The 19,030-nt window shown below is 40.9% G+C and overlaps 1 protein-coding gene across 1 annotated transcript in view; it reads right to left on the bottom strand.

Annotated features, from left to right (window-relative positions):
• Positions 1-19,030, bottom strand: part of OSBPL6 (oxysterol binding protein like 6) — a 211,430-nt gene that overhangs the window by 161,771 nt on the left and 30,629 nt on the right. The window contains 1 exon segment of the mRNA XM_047722287.1: positions 13,807-13,867. The gene's annotated coding sequence lies outside the window, so the exon portion shown is untranslated.

The following is a 19,030-nucleotide window of genomic DNA, read 5'->3' as shown; positions in this document are numbered from 1 at the left end:
CAGTATACCATAGAGTGTTTCTTTTCAAGCCATTAGGAAATCTCTCTATATAATTATTTGTCATCTAATGTCAGCTACAATCACAAATTATATGATAGTTTTTTTAAAAATCACATATGCTGAGTCACTGTGAACGGCTAAGGACAGTTAAGCAGTTAAGGACACCCAAGGTTCAAGACAGGCCCTACTTCCACCACAGAGCACGGAAAGGCACTGAGCAGCAGTATTGCTGGGACTACTTCTGGAAGACCGAATGGTCTTTGTCAGTCCCAAATTAGGTAGTGGGCTGAATGGAAGCTCAGTGCTCTTGGAATAAGACCACCCATGTGATTTCAAGAAAACAGGAACACAAACATGTAACATGTTATTTAAACCCTAAGAGTAAAAAGTAGGCAACTTAGTCAATGAGTATTATCTCTGTAGAGTGCAGTTGAAATACTCCCATACCTGTCCTTTGAATAATCTCACCAAGGGGTAAATTCTGCCATCCAGGTGATGGACTGCGCATAAAGTTTGCTTCAAAGGAGGATGATCAGGGGCTGATCTTAATGGCTCAAATTCTCTTTGGCACCTTTCAAGTTTGCACAGATTTCACAGCACCTTTAAGACTTCCTTAGGCAGGAAGCCTGGGTGACTCAGTCAGTTAAGCAGCTGCCTTCAGCTCGAGTCATGATCCTAGGGTCCTAGAATCGAGTCCTGCATCAGGATCCTCGCTTGGCAGGGAGCCTGCTTCTCCCTCTGCCTGCTGTTCCCCCTGCTTGTGCTCTCACTCTCTCTCTCTCTGTCTGTTAAATAAATAAAATCTTAAAAAAAAAAAAAAAAAAAACTTCCTTAGGCATTACATGCATCCATATTTTGTCTTTTTGATTCTTCCAAGGTACCCAATATACTAATGAAGATCAAATAGTGTCAAATAATAAAACTTAAGCTAAGCTCTAGGTCGCAAAATAAATCAAACTATACCTGTCTGTTGTGGTGAGATTACCAACTGCTTCAGGATCCATTCTCCACTTTTTCCTTTCAGAAACAGAAACCTCCACAAGCTTTACCTGGTACACGATCAGCCAGCTAGTCTACAATTCCCAGCCTCTCTTGTGGCTAAGTCATGGCTACTTGGTTCTACTCAAAGGCATCTGAGAAGGAGGTACACAATTTTGGGTCACGGACTTTAAAAAAGGGAATTGCTTGTCCACTCTATCCCTCCTCCCCAGTCCCCACACTTCCTACAGGTTGTACCAGGAGGGGTCTAGCCAGCCAGCTTCTACCCTGCAGATGAGGGCAATACTATGATGGTAGCGCAGGTACCGGTACTGGTACAGGTACTGGTAAAGAACTTTCATGTGCATCAGAATTACCTGGCTTGGCCCACCTCCACAGTTTCTGATTCACAATTTGCTTTTCTAGTTTTCTAGCAAGTTCCCAAGTGATGTTAACATGACTGTTCTGATGCAAGAGGCTGGGGAGCACATCTTGGCACCTAACGAACTAGACGTGCTCTTTCATTAAGAAGGACACGAGCCCCAGGGCGCCTGGGTGGCTCAGTGGGTTAAAGCCTCTGCCTTCAGCTCAGGTCATGATCCTAGGGTCCTGGGATCGAGCCCCGGATCGAGCCCCGGATCAGGCTCTCTGCTCAGCGGGGAGCCTGCTTCCTCCTCTTTCTCTGCCTGCCTCTCTGCCTAGTTGTGATCTCTGTCTGTCAAATAAATAAAATCTTAAAAAAAAAAAAGAAGAAGAAGGACACGAGCCCCATGTTGTTACTGAGCACTTGAAAGGTGGCTAGTGAGGCAAAGGGACTGAATTTTTCATATTATTTCATTCTAGTTAACTTAAATACCAATACTTGATTTAGTTAATAAAAAACCTGAGTATGTGAGATGACTTTTTTCACCTGTAAATTTTCTGACATCTAAATACAGATCGAGTATTTTGGATGAAAATTTAGTGTCCAAGCTGAGATGTCCTGAACATGTAAACTACCTCAGACTTGGAAGACTTAGGAAGACAGAAAGAATATGATGTATTTCATTAGTACTTTTTCTCCTGAGTATATGTTGAAGTAACATTTTTTTACTGTAGTGAGTCAAAGAGGATATGTTATTAAAATGAATTTCACTTTTTTTTTCTTTTTTTTTCATATGGCCACCAGGACATTTAATATTGTGACATGTGTGGCTCACACATTTTTATTGAATGGCTCTGATCTAAACTATTATGTGAATGAGAGAGAGAAAGTGGGAAAGAGATCATCCATCTTTTTTGGGCAATTAGCTTTATTTGTTTCTCTTTGTAATAGTTGCTTAGCCTAAACCCTGATTGTCCTCCTATGCAAAATGTATAATTTCCAAATTTCCGGTGGTAGATGTACCATGCTACTGCCCCCTTTCCATTCATCCTCATCCTCCTTTCTTGTTTTATTCAACCTCAATTGCACATAACGGATTAATCACCATCTTGACATGAGACACATTCATATCTCTGGGCCACACAAGCTGCCTTCATTCACTCATTCATTTCTTAGCTGTGAGAAATGAGACCATGTCACATTTCTGTGACATGGTGAACCCAACTGCTGTGACCATGAACCCAACACCTGCCACAAAAAATAGACTTTGCCATAACTCATCTACCCAAATGGCCCTCCCAGTCTCATCCTCCTGGTTCCTCCTACCTGCGGTAACAACCATCCTGAATCCTATACTCAATATTCTACTACTTTCCTCTCTATATATTATCATCTCATCTATACATATTCCTAAAACCTACAGTTACAATTTTAGTCATTTTTAAATTTCTAAAAAAGGGAACTATATGTACTATTAATTTTTTTCATTTTATATTAGTAAGACTCATCTATGCTGCAACTCTTTCATTATACTTTATTTTGATTGGAGTATATGTCCCATTGAATGCATTTATAGTTTATTCATCTACTCTCTTGCCCACAGACATTTTGGGTTTTCCCAGGTTTCTGATGTTGTACACAGTACTGCCATAAATACTTTTGCACATATTTCCTGGTGCATATGTGCAAGGATCTCTTTTACATATATACTTGGGAGTAAAATATTGGAAATGTGGTCATGAAAGAATGCCAATACTATTTTCTAAGGTACTTGTATAAATATACTAGCAGGTGTGAGATCCTCTGGATCTCCATCTGCCCCAGCATTTGACATTAACAAATCTTTCAAATTTTCCAATTGAATGGGTATAAAATGGCATTTCATTGGAGCTCTGAGTTGTAGTCCAAATCACAAATGATGTCGAACATTTTATATATATATATATATTTTTTTTTTTGGCCATCTGTGCTTCCTTATCTGTATCTATAAAATACCCAGGCACATCTTTGCCCATTTTTCTAGGGGGTTGTTCATGCTTTTCTTCTTGATTGGTAGGACTTCTTTGTGTAATCTCAAAAACGATCAGTTCATCACCAGTCTTGTTTCATCTATACCCCAGTTTTCCCTCCCACAAACAAATACTGAAGCAAATTTAGGCATCATACAATTTCAATAAGTTTCTTTAAATGAACAAAATTCTTAATTTTAATATATCCAATTTGTCAATCTTTTTTTATATTAAATGTGTGGGGTTTTGTTTTTTGTTTTTGTATCTTAAGAAATCATTTCTGAAGACTAAAAGTATGAAAACACTTAGGAAATCCTTTCCTACCCCAAGTCTTAAGGTTTTCTTCTTGACATTTAAGACATTAAAGCCTCCAGAAGGAGTCGGGTTTTTTTTGGTTGTTTTCTTGTTTTTGTTTTTGTTTTGGCATATGGTATAAAGTGCAAGGTGAAGCAGCAAATGTTGATGCAGAAGCTGCAAGTTCTCTAGAAGATCTAGCTAAGATAATTCATGATAGTGGTTATACAAAACAAGAGATTTTCAGTGTAGACAAAACAGCCTTATACTAGATGAAGATGTCATCTAGAACTTTCATAGCTGAAGAGGAGAAGTCAATGCCTGCCTTCAAAGCTTCAAAGGACAAGCTGACTCTCCTATTAGGGGCTAACACAACTGGTGACTTTTATTGGAAGCCAATGCTCATTGACCATTCTGAAATTCTAGGGCCCTTAAGAATTATGGAACATCTACTCTGCCTGGGTTCTATAAATGGAACAACAAAGCCTGCACACCTGCTTACTGAATATTTTAATATTCGTGGTTTACTGACTATTTTAAGTGCACTGATGAGACCTACTGCTTAGGAAAAAAAAGATGCCTTTAGAAATATTATTGTTTACTGACATCACGCCTGGTCATCCCAGAGCTCTGATGGAGATGTGCAATGAAATTAATGTTGTCTTCACCCCTGCTATCAAAACATCTATTCTTCAGCCCAAGGATCCAGGAATCATTTCAACTTTCAAGTCTTACTATTTAAGAAAAATGTGTCATAAGGCTTTAGGGTGTCATAGGTAGTGATTTGTCTGATGGATCTGGGCAAAGTAAATTGAAAACCTTTTGGGAAGGATTCAGCATTCCAGATGCCATTAAGATCATTTGTGGTTGATGGAAGAGGTCAAAATATCAACATTAACAGAAGTTTGAAAGAAGTTGACTGGAGTACTCATGGATGATTTTGAGGGATTCAAGCCTTCAATGAATGAAGTAACTGCAATGTGGTGAAAAGAGCAAGAGAACTAGAATTAGAAATGGAGCCTGAAGAAAGGACTGAATCGCTACAATCTTATGATAAAACCTGAATGGATGAGGAGTTGCTTCTTATGTATGAACAAAGAAAGTGGTTTCTTGAGATGGAATTGGTTCCTGGTGAAGATGCTATGAAGACTGTTGAAATGACAACAAAGGATTTAGATGGAAAATTACATGATATCAAATAGCATCACATGCTACAGAAATTGTTCATGAAAAGAAGTGTCAATCAATGCAGCAAACTTGTCTTATCTTAAGAAATTGCCACAGCCATCCCAACCTTCACCAACCACCACTCTGATCAGTTAGCAGCCATCAATATTGAAGCAAGATCCTCCACTAGCAAAAAAATAGGACTCACTGAAAGCTCAGATGATGGTTAGCATCTTTTAGCAATAAAGTATTTGTTAATTAAAGTATGTACATTGTTTTTTAGACATAATGCTATTTCCCACTTAATAGACTAGTGTATAGAGTAAACATAACATTCATATGCACTAGGAAACAAAACAACTTCATCTGACTCCCTTTATTATGAGATATACTTTATTGTGGTAGTCTGGAATTGAACCTGCAACATTTTTGAGGTGAGCCTGTATGCTACAGAAGTCAAAATTATCCTGAGATAGGCTAGGAAACATTCATTCCATCACTTACTCAAGACATAAGCTTCTACTAAATAAATGCTAGGCACTAGGCTGGATGCTGGAGAAACCAACACAAATAAAAGGAAGTTTGTAACTGAGGTCAAGAGAGGGAAACACACACGTAAAGAAATAATAACAATTGTACAATAGACACTAGACTCAGTGGAGCACGAGAAAGGGAGTAATCAGCTGGGAAAGTTATGAAATTGACTGATGTCTCTGTTCTGCTACCTGGCTCCAATAAAAGACATTCTTTTATAAATAAGTCATCTTCCAAATGTGTATGTTTCCAAAGGGCAAGGAGATCCTCAGAGAACAGAAGATTTACCCTGTGTTGGTTATTCTCCATTCACCCCTTCCTACCTCAGATCCCATGATCCAACCTTCTCTGCCCTTCTCTGGGCTCTAGGAAACTGACTTCTATAAACAGCATCACCCAGAATCCTTTACTCTAGTTCCCAGATGGATGTGGCTTATAGAAGACACCAGAGCAAGACTGGAGAGGAGAGTGGAGGGAAGTCAATTTAATTGAACTCACCTCCATCTCCCTACCTATCCCAGTCCTGCCTATAGCTGGATTCACCCTTACAGTTCCATGGACATGCTTCTCAATGGGTCCCAGGAACACTGCTTCTTCCCTCATTCCTTGTGGCCTAGGCACAGTGTTGGCTCCCACCTTTGCTACCTGTGGAGTGTTTTGCCATCCCCTGGGGGTTTCCCTGAGTCCTCAACTTTTTAAATCATTCCTTCATTAAATACTCCTTCATTAAATACTTTTACAACATGCCATCAAAATGTTACCTGCCAGAACTCTAACCGAAACCATAGTTTTCTGCAACTAAGAAATCCAATCTCTAGAAAATACCTGAGCAACGGTTACGTTTTCAAAGGGCCTGAAATCTGGACAATATCATCGCTGTCCAACATTTATCAAATAAACTACCTTTGACAGCACCTCTTATCACGTGCTAGGTATGCCAGTTTTGACTACAGTAAAGTTTGCATCTCTCCTGGACTTGGCTTGCCATCTTCAAAAAAGGGAGTCTTAAGAGGAGTTGTGGGTATTTTAGGAGTGACTCACAGGCTTTTTTTTTTTTTTTTTTAATGTAATGGGATGAATTAAGCACCTGACTGAGGGTTCTGAGAATAGAGAACGGCCCGCTCACTGATGTTCCCAGAAAGGCTTTCATCCCAGGGCTACACAATGCCTTTCTGCTCAGATCTGCATTCTGCTGATTCAAGCAGTTAAAATACTGCCACCTGTCGTAATAACCATCTTGGTATACTGTAGATTTCCTTTGTTTAAAAGAAAAACCAAAATGACTTTAAGTACACTAGTTTCAAATCTCTAACGGCTCTGATTCATGGAACTAACAAGTAAAAGTGTGTCCTATGATTCTGAGTGGCATCATTCTGATCCCCCAAAAATCAGCCATGATTTACTCAGGCTACAATGATGAGTACAAGACAAAAACAGCATTAGTTCCTCAGACCAGGGTTGGCCAAACACATTAGATGAGTCTGTTTCAGTGAAAAAAATAGTGTTATTGTATGCTTTTCAGAAGTCTTCACCCTTCTTTTTTCCCTTGCCAGATCCTCATTTACTGGCCATGGATTGTCTTTTTTCTAAACATAACATTTTGGTATTTATATTTAGTGCCTGTGCTATAGCGTTTTTTTTTCTTATGCTGGTATTTGTTATTTTGATTTCCACTCTTTACTTCAATGTTACCTTCTCCTCCTTCATGCTTCTCTTCTATCCCTATCCTCTTGATGCACTTTTCCTTCATTCTCTCCCTTCCCTGAGTTCATTGCCAGATCAGGGCCTAACCTCATCTCCCCAACACATTAGCAAAGTGCCCTAAAATTGACAAATGCACTTCCGCTGCTAAAGACAGAGTTCCTCCCATCAGAAGAGGCATTCCCACGGGGACTTGGGTTATCCTTTGGGCATTTGATTAGAAGCAAGTGAGGTTGCCCAGGCAACCGCTCCAAATTGTCCTAAGATGCCTGGCAAGCATGCTTTACGCAGCCTGATGTGAAGGTCACACTAGCCAACCCTGTGACAGTTAAAGGCGCAGTCTCTATGCAGTCAGCCAAGGGCTCAGGGAACATCCATCAGATGAGCTCAATAACATTTGCATAATCATAAAATTGTCAGACTCCCAAAGCCATAAGGACTCATGTGAGCAATCTATTTTAAAGAGCCAAAGAGAGCTTTGAAAAGGAGTAACAATAGGTGAGTGTGCTAAAATCATTAAAAAGAATACATCAAAACCAACCAGATGGAATCCAATCGCTTAGCTGGTAAAAAGCAAAACAAAACAAAACAAAAAACAACAAACAAAAAAACACTTAAGCTACTCAGTTTTCTCAAATGATTTAAAAATAGTTCTACTCTGAGGCAAGGCAATAAACTGAAAGGCCTAGAAAAAGTCACTCCATAGCTTTACTCCATATAATCTCCCTAGATCAGAAGTGTTTAAGCTATTGTTCTCAAATAGCAAGACTCAATATTGAAAAACAGGCCAATACCCACTAAATTAATGTTACATTTAGCTAAATCTCAATCAAAACTCCAATCCACTGGGCAAAATACCTACGAGGCCAAGAAGAAATCCATGTGCCTAAAACATAAAGTGTTCTTACAAAACAATAAGCCAGAACAGGAACATGTCTATGGAAAAATGGGAAAAGAACACAAACTAGCCAATTTACCACAAAGTTCAAATGACCAGCACATTACAGAGAAATAAATGCTTAGCCAGAAAAACAGGGATGCAATTTAAAAGAAATGACTTTTGATATAACAAGTGGATAAGGAATCAGAATAAACTTTGGGGAAAGTAATATCCTAACAAGATTCACAAGCTTTCAACATATTTTCTAGTTTGATCTAACAAATTCTACTACATTCACTTTTGTTTATTAACTATTTAACTTATTCATTTATTTTACATGAGAGTCTAACTCATGAGCCTGAGATCAAGACCTGAGCTGAGACCAAGTCAGTTGCTTAACCAACTAACTTGCCACCCAGGCACATCTCTATTACATTTAAAAGTTTATCTTCAGTACGTAATCAAACAAGTGCCCCATCATGTGTACAAAGATGTTCATCAGAGTATTACTTATCATAGCAAAAAATCAGGATACAACTTATGTGTCCAGCCAATCTCTGCAGCCATTCTAAATGATGATGTAAATATATAGTCACCAATATGGAAAAAAATGGCTCAGGTATTTTCTCTGGTTGGGGAAAGCATAAGGAAAGAGAGAGGTTTATAAAGCGGCATGTTTCCATTTTTGTAAGAAAAAAATATATATATATACACATAATAACTTATTTATAGGACTATAAATCCTAAGGAAGAAAATCTGAGTATTTAACACCAAATGCTATTTATTTCCGGATAATGGGATTATGGGTGATTTTGACTTCTTGTGTGAAGTTCAACTTTAATTTTTTTTCTGCCATGAACAAATACTACTTCCCATAGCAATATTTAGTTTTGAAATGTTAAAAGGAATTGTAATTAATTTTCATGCATATCAAGAAGTTTTATTTTTTCAACAAACCTTTGCTTTAGGCTAAGATTATTAAACATCTTTGCAATATCTGAGTCTCTATGAATTAGAATATAGAAGGTCCTTAAGCATGTATGGATTTTAGGGAGATGATGGACAAGAGATTAAAAGGACATCACCAGCATCAATTCCTGGAAACCACACCGGTTACCCAGGAAAGGCATAGCCTAGGGTTGCTTCTGCCTTAATCACAGAATCAGAACTTCCTGGGGCTGGACAGAACATGGGGCCAGCCAGCTCTGGTTGTAGACTCCAGAAGGGTGATTTCTTTAGCCGATGCCTTCCCTCTTTCCTTCTATTCCCAATGCATGCATAGAAAGAGAGAAAGGCCAACAATACAACAGAGAACACGGGATCGAAGATGTGTGTGTATTTTTCAAATACAGAGCTCTGGGGCAGTTGACTCCGGGGGGATAATTTAAATGCTGTGTCTGTGCAGGGTCACTTGAAAGTACAAATCTGGGCTCAGGAAAGTCAAATCCATTCATTTATACCTGGACAGCCAAATCAAAGTATCTAAAGCATGCCTCCTCTTGTATGATCAACTGTGAAACCAGCTCTCCTGGCACCCCCCAAAACTTGGCTGGCGGATTTGGTCAGGGAGCCTGTGAGGATTGCTCACACTAATCAAAGACACACCTTTACAATCCGCATCTCCGTAGGAACAGACTGTACTTGACGGATGGACACCGCTAACTTTTATTCCTAAACTGAGCGTTAGCCAGTATCATTGTGAAGATATTTAGAAGCTTATTACTTGGGAAAGACAAGTGAAAAATTTCTCTCTCTCTCTCTCTCCCTCTCTCTTTCTCTCACACACACACCCTTCAAAGACCAAATAATCTTAGAATTTAACTTATATGTCCTGAAAATCATGTTCATAGCTTCATCTCCCCTTGCAGATTGTTTTCTTCCCATTTCACTCAATAATGACACACTCATTTATCAAAGCGCTGTATGTTTACTTTACAACACACTCCTTGGAGCAGTCCTGCGTGTTTATCAGGTATTTAAATCCTAGCAGTGTTTCCACCCCATGCTAAAATAATTGACAACACCATGCCCACCCAGAGTCAGCCAATGTCCCGCAAGCCTGACGCAGGGCTCGATCCCGCAACCCTGAGAACATGACCTAAGCCAAAATCAAGAGTCAGATGCTTAATCAACGGCACCACCCAGGCGCCCCTTTTCTCTTTTTTTAAGGCGAATGCTAAGTGGCCATCTCCTAGCTGTGCACGGTTGGGATTTCCAGAGACTGTTCTGCAGTGGTTAGAGTCGATAGGAACAGTCTGGTTGAAACAGCCAAGCCCCTGAATGGAGGGGGAAACAAAAAGGTTCTTTACCACAGAGAGTTGTGGAGCAGCTTCAGTGAGCTGAAGAGTCAATTACCTTGGAGCTAAGCCTGGAACGGAGCCGGCATTCTGGGGCAGAACCTGGCTTAATGGACACGGTCCAGTTATCCCACGAGGGCAACATTTTTTCAGATGCTTTCACTGCTCAGCCACATGCTAGCAGCCTCCAGTCACCGCAGTTCCCCAAGCAGCGTCTCAGCAACATGGTAAAAATCCAAACCCCACAGGAAGATGCCACTTCAGGAGATAATCCTAATGTCAGCAACCCATAAGCAGCCTTTGTACACAGCCCCACTGACGACACTTCCGCGGTGTACTTTCCTTCCAGAAGAAAAATAATTTGAATTTCACATTTTTCCTTATAAATATAGAATCAGGACATCTACCTGTGAGATACATTTTACCAGCAAGCATTTCAAATTCCAATTAGGAGTTTGTTCATTTTATGGCTTTTAAAAAAAAAAAAAAAGTGGAAGGCATTAATCTCAGGTAGAAAATAAGTCCACCAGAACTTGGTTTCTCACGCCGTGGCCAGGCCTGTTTTCACATCCTGGAGTTTGGTTACGTGCACGCCCAGGTGCCACTGGCGCAAAGCAGTCATTCCACCAGAACTGTGTGAGAACAGGGGCCCTGAGACCAACCAGCTCGCAGACCGAGGCGACGTGACTTCGTCCCCTGTCCAGCACTCCAGCCCCTTTTGTGAACGCTCCAAATCTGAAAACTCCAAATCAGAATTAACTGGCTTCTCACATTGCTGAAACCTTCAGGACACGAGTTAGGACAACAACAAATTCTCCAGAATCTGTTGCCTTAAAATCGCATTGCTCACATAGCACCGTGGTGACAGTTATTTAAAACAATCCGAGTTCAGCATATTGAAGATGACATGTCACAATGTCACTAATTGCTTCTGACATGTGAGGTTTACCACTGGAACCTCTGAATATGAAATGGGTCTTAGATTTAATAGCACGTAATTAGTTCCTGTTACATTCTGAAAGGAGAGTCTTGCTGGAAAGGGGGTCCAATGGGATAGCTTTCAGCAGCAACATGCACTGATTATAAATAACTCTTTGCCAAGAACCAGCCATTCAGACACTGACATGTAACTCAGCTTCGCCTCTCCTCACTGCTAGTGTAATCAACAGTACTAGATTGTTATCCCTGGCTCCTTTCCGATACTCATCTAAATAGTGCCCTTGACCTGGGCACTAACTGTAGAACCCAACAGGAATGGAGTTAATGTCCTTGGGCGACACAGTAGGTGGGAAGCATCCCAAGTTCTGAAATTCACTCGGGTTTTGAAGCTTGGCTTTACCACTTACCATTTTTTATTTTGGATAAGTGGTTCAACATCTGTGCTTCACTTTCCTATTCTGCAGAGTGGGGATGAAAATACCTACTTCAAAATGTTGTGAGGATTAAATGTGACTATGGATACTGCAACCAACAGTCCTCGACCTATAGTATGCATTCAATAAACAGTAGCTATTAATACAAGTTTGTTTGTTACCAATAGTCTATGGCTAAGAATTTAATTCAGATTGGCCTTCCTCTTGAATACAGGCAAGTGGAAACATTATATCTAGAATTCTTTTTTTTTTTTTAAAGATTTTATTTATTTATTTGACAGAGAGAGACACAGGGGGAGAGAGAACACACACAGGGGGAGTGGAAGAGGGAGAAGCAGGCTTCCTGCTGACCAGGGAGCCCAATGTGGGGCTTAATCCCAGGACCCTGGGATCACGACCTGAGCCAAAGGCAGACACTTAATGACTGAGCCACCTAGGTGCCCTTATATTTAGAATTCTTGAAGCTACAACAAAAAGTGCAGGGAAACAAGACTACAAAAGGGGGAGAGGAGAATAAGAGACAGACAAGAATAAAAGATACAGGGGCGCTTGGGTGGCTCAGTCATTAAGTGTCTGCCTCCAGCTCAGGTCATGATTCCAGGGTCCTGGGATTGAGCCTTGCATTGGGCTCCCTGTTCCACGGGAAGCCTGCTTCTCCCTCTCTCACTTCCCCCTGCTTGTGTTCTCTCTCTCACTGTGTCCTTCTCTGTCAAATAAATAAATAAAATCCTTAAAAAAAAAAAAAAGAATAAAAGATACAAGCAAGGAATTTGTACAAGAGGAAAAAATTTAGAGAGGAAAGAAGAGCCAGTGAAAGAGGAAGTTGAAAGAGAAGCAGGGATAAGGACAAGCCACAAGTGAGTGTGGAGATTTTCCAGAAGCAAAAGAGGAAGAAAGAGAAACACAGGGAAAGGCATTCCTATTAACAAACCAGAACACGCTATGAGTAGTAGTATTAAGATATCAGAAATCAGACCACACATCTCGACATATTATTTGCTCAATAACAGATTATATTTCATTCGTATTCTCTCTTTTTTTAAGGATCTTTACATATTTGTCTCATTTTGCCCTAAGAAGGACCCACCTTGTGAGACAGACCAGCAGATACCACTACCCTGGATTTATATTTGAGGGCAAAGAATCAAGAGGTTGACTTGTCAGATCCATCACTTGGACGTGTTCCTGCTCTTAAAATTTTTAACATTCTTTTTTTTTTTAAAGAGTTTATTTATTTATTTGACAGACAGAGATCACAGGTAGGCAGAGTGGCAAGCAGAGAGAGTGCCTAGCAGGGAGCCCGATGCGGGGCTCAATCCCAGGACCCTGGGATCATGACCTGAGCCGAAGGCAGACGCTTTAACCCACTGAGCCACCCAGGCACCCCTTAAATTTTTAACATTCTTTAATCTCCTCATTAAAAGCACAGCCTGGTTGTTCTCTGACAGCAGGAACAAATCCTATCCTATTCTGATCAAAGAAAAAAGAAAGTAAAGTGAGTTTGGATTTCAGAAAAGGACTTGCACTTAAAAAAAAAAAAAAACTAAACAAAACACTTTATTTCAAAGCAATTTGAAACTTACAGGTAAATTGCCAGAACAGGACAAAGAACACTCACCCGTCACCTAAAAACCCTCCTGAAATTTGGCCAGCTACCCTGATGATTTCCTTTGCAGCAAAAGGATCTGCTGCAGATCATTCATTGTATTTACTACGTTTCTCAGTCGCCTTCCTTGGTCTTTCCTGGAGTTTCATAACTTTTTAAAATAATCCATTTTACAATAATTTCAGGCACAAAAAAAAAAAAGTTGTGGGAGTAATAAAAAGAACTCTAGTTCCCCCTTGGCCTAGATAACCAATTGTTTGGTCTTCAGTATTTTTTCTGGACCACATGAGAGTAAATTGTGGCTACGGAGCCCCTACACCCCTGTATATTCCAATATGCATTTCTCCAAACAAGGACACACTTACATGACAATGACAAGTCTCCTGCAGTCTAGAACAGTTCCTCAGTCTTTACCTGTCTCTCTCATCCTTGACAATTTTGAAGAGTCAGAACTTTTGACTTTCTCTTGTGACCTGGGTCACCCTAATTTGGGTTCATCTGATGTTTTCTTGTGCCCAGATTTGGACCGTGTATTCCTAGCAAGAAGACCTGACAACAAAAGACACAGGATGTCAGATCATCCCATCACCAATGGTGCTAACCTTGATCTCCTGGACAGGTTTGTATCCACCAGTCCTCACCATAAAGTCACCATTTCCTCCTCTGGAATAATGAGTGGAAAAATACCGTAAGACTGTGCCAATACCTTATTCTTCATCAAACATCCACCCACCCATAGACAACTCCTGTAGTCATCAACCATCACTGCGATGTTTGCCAAGTGGTGATTTTTGTATTTTCTTTCCTTTTTCTATATTTATTTGTTGGCATTCTTCTATAAGGAAGAACTTTCCTTCCCCCATTCCCATGTATCTACTGATCAATACAGATTCACCAAATCTTATTTCATCTGATGGTTTATCATACATTACTAACATTATTGCTTTTGATGCTGCAATTTTCCCAGATTAGATCAGTGAGGGCCCCTTGCACTTGCCTTTTTGGAAAGCAGATTTAGTGAACACAATTTCATGTATCAAGAGGTATGTATGTATCAAGAGGAGGCCAAAAAACTCTGCTTTTTCAATTTGCTTTGGGGGTTGTAAGACAACACACAGAAATCACCGATGAATGTTAGTTCTTTTTTTTTTTTTCTTTCCCAATAGTGACTAGCTGCCATTCGTTTTTAATTATAAACAGACATCCTCTTAGAATCAAATGTCGGATAATTTTCAAAATGAAGTACCTATATTATCCTTTATAAAAAGACTGAACACCTAAAAAACAATCTTCAATACTAAGCATCTCATTCAAACTTTTCCCTTGGTTCAGGATACTCCTTGGGTAATCTCATACAGGAGAGAAGTCACACCAGCATCTCAGCTGACACGAGATAATGTGTGTCAATGCAGTAGACCCAGGACAGAAGCTCAGTAAGTGGTGTTCCTTTCTGTCTTTTTACCTCCCTTAGAACTACACATCCATTCCTCCTCTGGTCCCACCACCTCCATGACTGGTCTTGTTACAGTCCCCATCTTTGAAGCACTACCCTCAAAGTTTCATCTTCATATCCTCTCTCCCTCACTCACCTGATAAACTCTGCTCATGTAGGAATCCAGCCTCTAGTTCAGACTCCTACTATTTTTTTAAAATTTTTTAAATTTATTTTCAGCGTAATAATATTCATTGTTTTTGCACCACACCCAGTGCTCCATGCAATCTGTGCCCTCTCCAATACCCACCACCTGGTTCCCCCAACCTCCCACCCCCCGCCCCTTCAAACTCCTCAGATTGTTTTTCAGAGTCCATAGTCTCTCATGGTTCCCCTCCCCTTCCAATTTCCCTCAACTCCCTTCTCCTCTCTAACTCCCCTTGTCCTCCATGCTATTTGTTATGCTCCACAAATAAGTGAAACCGTAAGATAATTGACTCTCTCTGCTTGACTTATTTCACTCAGCATCATCTCTTCCAGTCCCGTCCATGTTGCTACAAAAGTTGGGTATTCATCCTTTCTGATGGAGGCATAATACTCCATAGTGCATATGGACCACATCTTCCTTATTCATTCATCCGCTGAAGGGCATCTTGGTTCTTTCCACAGTTTGGCGACTGTGGCCACTGCTGCTATAAACATTGGGGTACAGATGGCCCTTCTTTTCACTACATCTATTAACCGTCTCTTCCCCTTGCTTCACCTTCCACCTCAGATGCCTCTTCCTAGGTTCTAGAAGCGTGCACTCCCCAACAGAGACCCTCTTCTCTCCCTGAAGAATAAGCTGCATCCCCAAGCTTGGGGCTCAGGTACTTCAGTCTCTGCCACTAAACCATGTCTCCCTCCCATTCTGTACTACACATTTTATACTAAACTGCAGGCCTGCGATTCTTTTACTTTTTTGTTCACTTAAATCCACTGCAAGACCTCAAAATACAGGGTAGAATTCTGCTTCGCCTTGTGTCTCTATGCCCAGCTCTGTGCTCAGGAAATGTTTGCTGGGTTAATAAATCAAAAGGCACCCATGGAAGACTTTGTTGTCCACTTATTAAGAGCACTATACATTAAAGCCAATTTTCCTAGAAGTTTATTACTGATTCACATTTGAAGAAGTCACATATTTGTTTTGAATAACAGAATAATTAGGTTATTTGGCAGACTTCAGAGGAAGAGGCAAAAACCTCTTTAGAATGGCCATTATCTCCATAGCTGATAAGCCCACCAAATAAGTATTTAATTACCATTCTCAATTCCAGAAGTGCCATGTTGTTTTTTTTAAGGTTCACTTTGTTTTTATAAATTGGTGTTTTTTATCAAAGGTTTATCTGATGGGTCAACTTCATGTGTCAACTTAGGTACAGGCTACGGTCTCCATTTATTCAAACAAACACTAACCTGGGGGTCGCTGTGAAGGCATTTGGGAGATGTAATTGAAGTACATAAGCAGTTGGCTTTAAGCATGGGAGATTATTCTAGAGAATCTGGGTGGGCCTGCTTCAATCAATCAAAAGACCTGAAAAGTGCAACTGGGGCTTCCCTGAAGAAGAAATCCCACCTGTGAGCAGCAGCTAGGCCCTCCCTATGTCCGTGAGTTCCAGCCTGCCTTTCCTGACCTCCTGCCCTGTGCACTGCATACTTGCCTTGAATCCCCCTTGATCGCATTAGCCAATTACTGCAATACATCTTTTTGTCTCCTGCTGGTTCTATTTCTCTGGCAAAACCCTGACCAATACAGTCTACTTCCAGCACAAAGGGGGAAAGAGCATGCAACAGCTGAACAGTTAACAAGATCTAAATAAGGCTTTCACAGTATTGCTCATTATGGAGTGGGAAGTGTTCGAGCCCTAGAACATCAGATACCCCCCCATTCAAACATAAGTACAAATACACATAACATATGCCACCGCTTCTGCCTGACAGCACTCATTATACATTCATTTGGCAAATATTTGTTATGAAAGGCACCGGGGAGAGAATGGTGAGCCAGACAGGCATGGTCCCTGCTCTCAGGGAGTTTACAGGCTAGTAGGATAATCAGGCATCAAAATAGTAATTATACAAATACTCATTTAATTATAATTATGATGAGTGTTAGGAAATACAGGATGCTGCTGGCAGACTTAATAGGGGAATCTAACCAACTGGGGAGGGCCTTTGGGAACGTCACTGGAAAATTATACTGAAGCTAAGACTAGAAGGGCAAGTAGGCAGTAACCAGGCAGAGCATAAAAGGAAGAGCATCCCAGGCCCGGGGAGCCATCTGCACAAAGGCCTTGCACAGGGAAGGATCTAGATGAATTCAAGCACCTGAAAGACGGCCAGCAACTCCAAGCTGTTATGAATCAGAGATAAAGAGCACGCAAGATCAAATGCCCATACTACTGAAAGACGCTGCCCTTTACAGTGGGTAATGACTTCACACTTCAGAGCAGATAGTGACCTGATCACATCTGTGCCTTAATACCAGCAGCTGTGTATCATCTGGAAGGAGGCAAACTGGATTTGGGGAGACCAGTTATAAGGCTCTTGCTACAGTCCCAGAAGGAGACAACAGGAACATGGAAAGGCGGGGTGATGGGGATAGACAGAAATGATCGAGAGAGAACCAGTGGTACATGGAGTTTTGTTGGATCACTTCCCAAGTTGAAAGGCCTGGGTAGGTGGGAGAGGGCAGATTTGGGAGAGGTCTCAGTTCTGTTCTGGGCCTGCACAACTCTGTAATTCCTACACGATATCCCCATGAAAATACATATCTGGAATCCAGAAGATACCCAGTCTAGATAAATATGGGCAATTTGTGAGCACAGAGTCAGAACAGGATGAGGTCAAACAGGGAAGGAGTATAGACAGAGAAGACCTAGGATAGAGCCCTGGGAGCACAGACATTTCAAGTGCAGGGTGGGGAAGGGCCTGAAAAGGAACAATCAAGAAGATCCATGTTCACAGAGTAGACATTTATTTATATAAAGAACTTCCTCGTAAGCTAGTCTAGTTCAGCTTCCACATTCAAAAGGGTACGCATTTTCAACGACAAGGAAATAACCAAGTGTAAGAGTAACAACTTAGGGAAAACCCAATTTGAACGGACATGAATAATTTCCAGCTAAAGATGTTCTATGCAATGAATACCACCTCACTGATTACTGTTTGCAACAGTTATTCAGGCCCTGGGTCAAACCGTACTCTCTGAAGTCACTTCTTATTAACACTAATGGCTTGGCCCTTTATGTATAATTAGTTCAGGCAATTAGTTGTAAGACTCCCATTCAAACACACTGCTTTCATCTTTTGAAAATCGCTCTGCGTCACATTGTTCTAAAAGTGCCTCACTTGAAAGAAAACGCTGAACTGATAGAAAGTGCTAATTTTTTAAAAAGTTCCATGAGTGCCCCAGCACCCAGAAGAGTAACACAAATTAGTGCAGGCTCAGTGACTAAAAGAACCTGCTCTAGGAAAGGCCACATTCAAATTAAAACTGCACTTTCTCAGACTAGGAACAACTTCTTGCCTTAGTCCTCCCCATTAGTATGACACGAGATGTGTCAAGGAAAGTTCTACAGTGTGCTGACGCACAGAGGGCCATTTGTAAGGTGGCCTTATTATAACTTACAAAAACGGGCCCAGCAGAAGCCCATAGATCCAGCAGTCCCAACAGCATGATACCCAAGTGGGAACATAATGAATATTGATGACAACATTTTTCCTCCTTTGCACACTGTTACAAGACAGCCCCCAACTTATCAATGGGACTTGTGCCAAAAAGTTGGTTTTTCAAATCTATCTCCTGGAACTTGAAAGCTCTTTTCCTTAAAAATTCTGTTTTAGAAATGATGGAGCCCAGGCTACGTGCTAACTGTAATAGAGTGTAACTAGAGCTCCTAACCACTGTTTATAACAACGTTTGGTGAGGAAAATTCATTGAGCGCAATTTAGCATTCAAGGACAGAGCTTCCATCTGCAGCAATCCCAGAATGGACAAAGATGCCACTCCTCACTGCAGGAAAAGAGCCCACCTGGCTCTGACCTGGGAAGCTGGGCAGAGGGGTAATACAGGGCAGCAACTAGGAGTCAGGGCCAGTGGCTGGCAGAGGACGCATTCAAATCCAAAGATGAGGATGTGGGGGATACTTCAGAGTACAGTAAAGCAAAGACTCGAGCCCTGGAAGGGCCACAAGGATAGAGGAGTGTTAGGAATCCCCTGCAAAATGACATCAGGAGTGTTAGGAATCCCCTGCAAAATGACATCAGGAAGTAAGCAACAAGTGCTGGAAACAATCATGCTCTGGCAGGAACCCTAAGCGGAAAGGTGGTTTGGGGGTCAGGGACAACCTAAA

This window comes from Lutra lutra, chromosome 3, assembly GCF_902655055.1.
Source record: "Lutra lutra chromosome 3, mLutLut1.2, whole genome shotgun sequence".
NCBI lineage: Eukaryota > Metazoa > Chordata > Mammalia > Carnivora > Mustelidae > Lutra > Lutra lutra.
The sequence above is the reverse complement of the archived record's forward strand: the minus strand, read 5'-3'. Positions and strand labels throughout refer to the sequence as shown.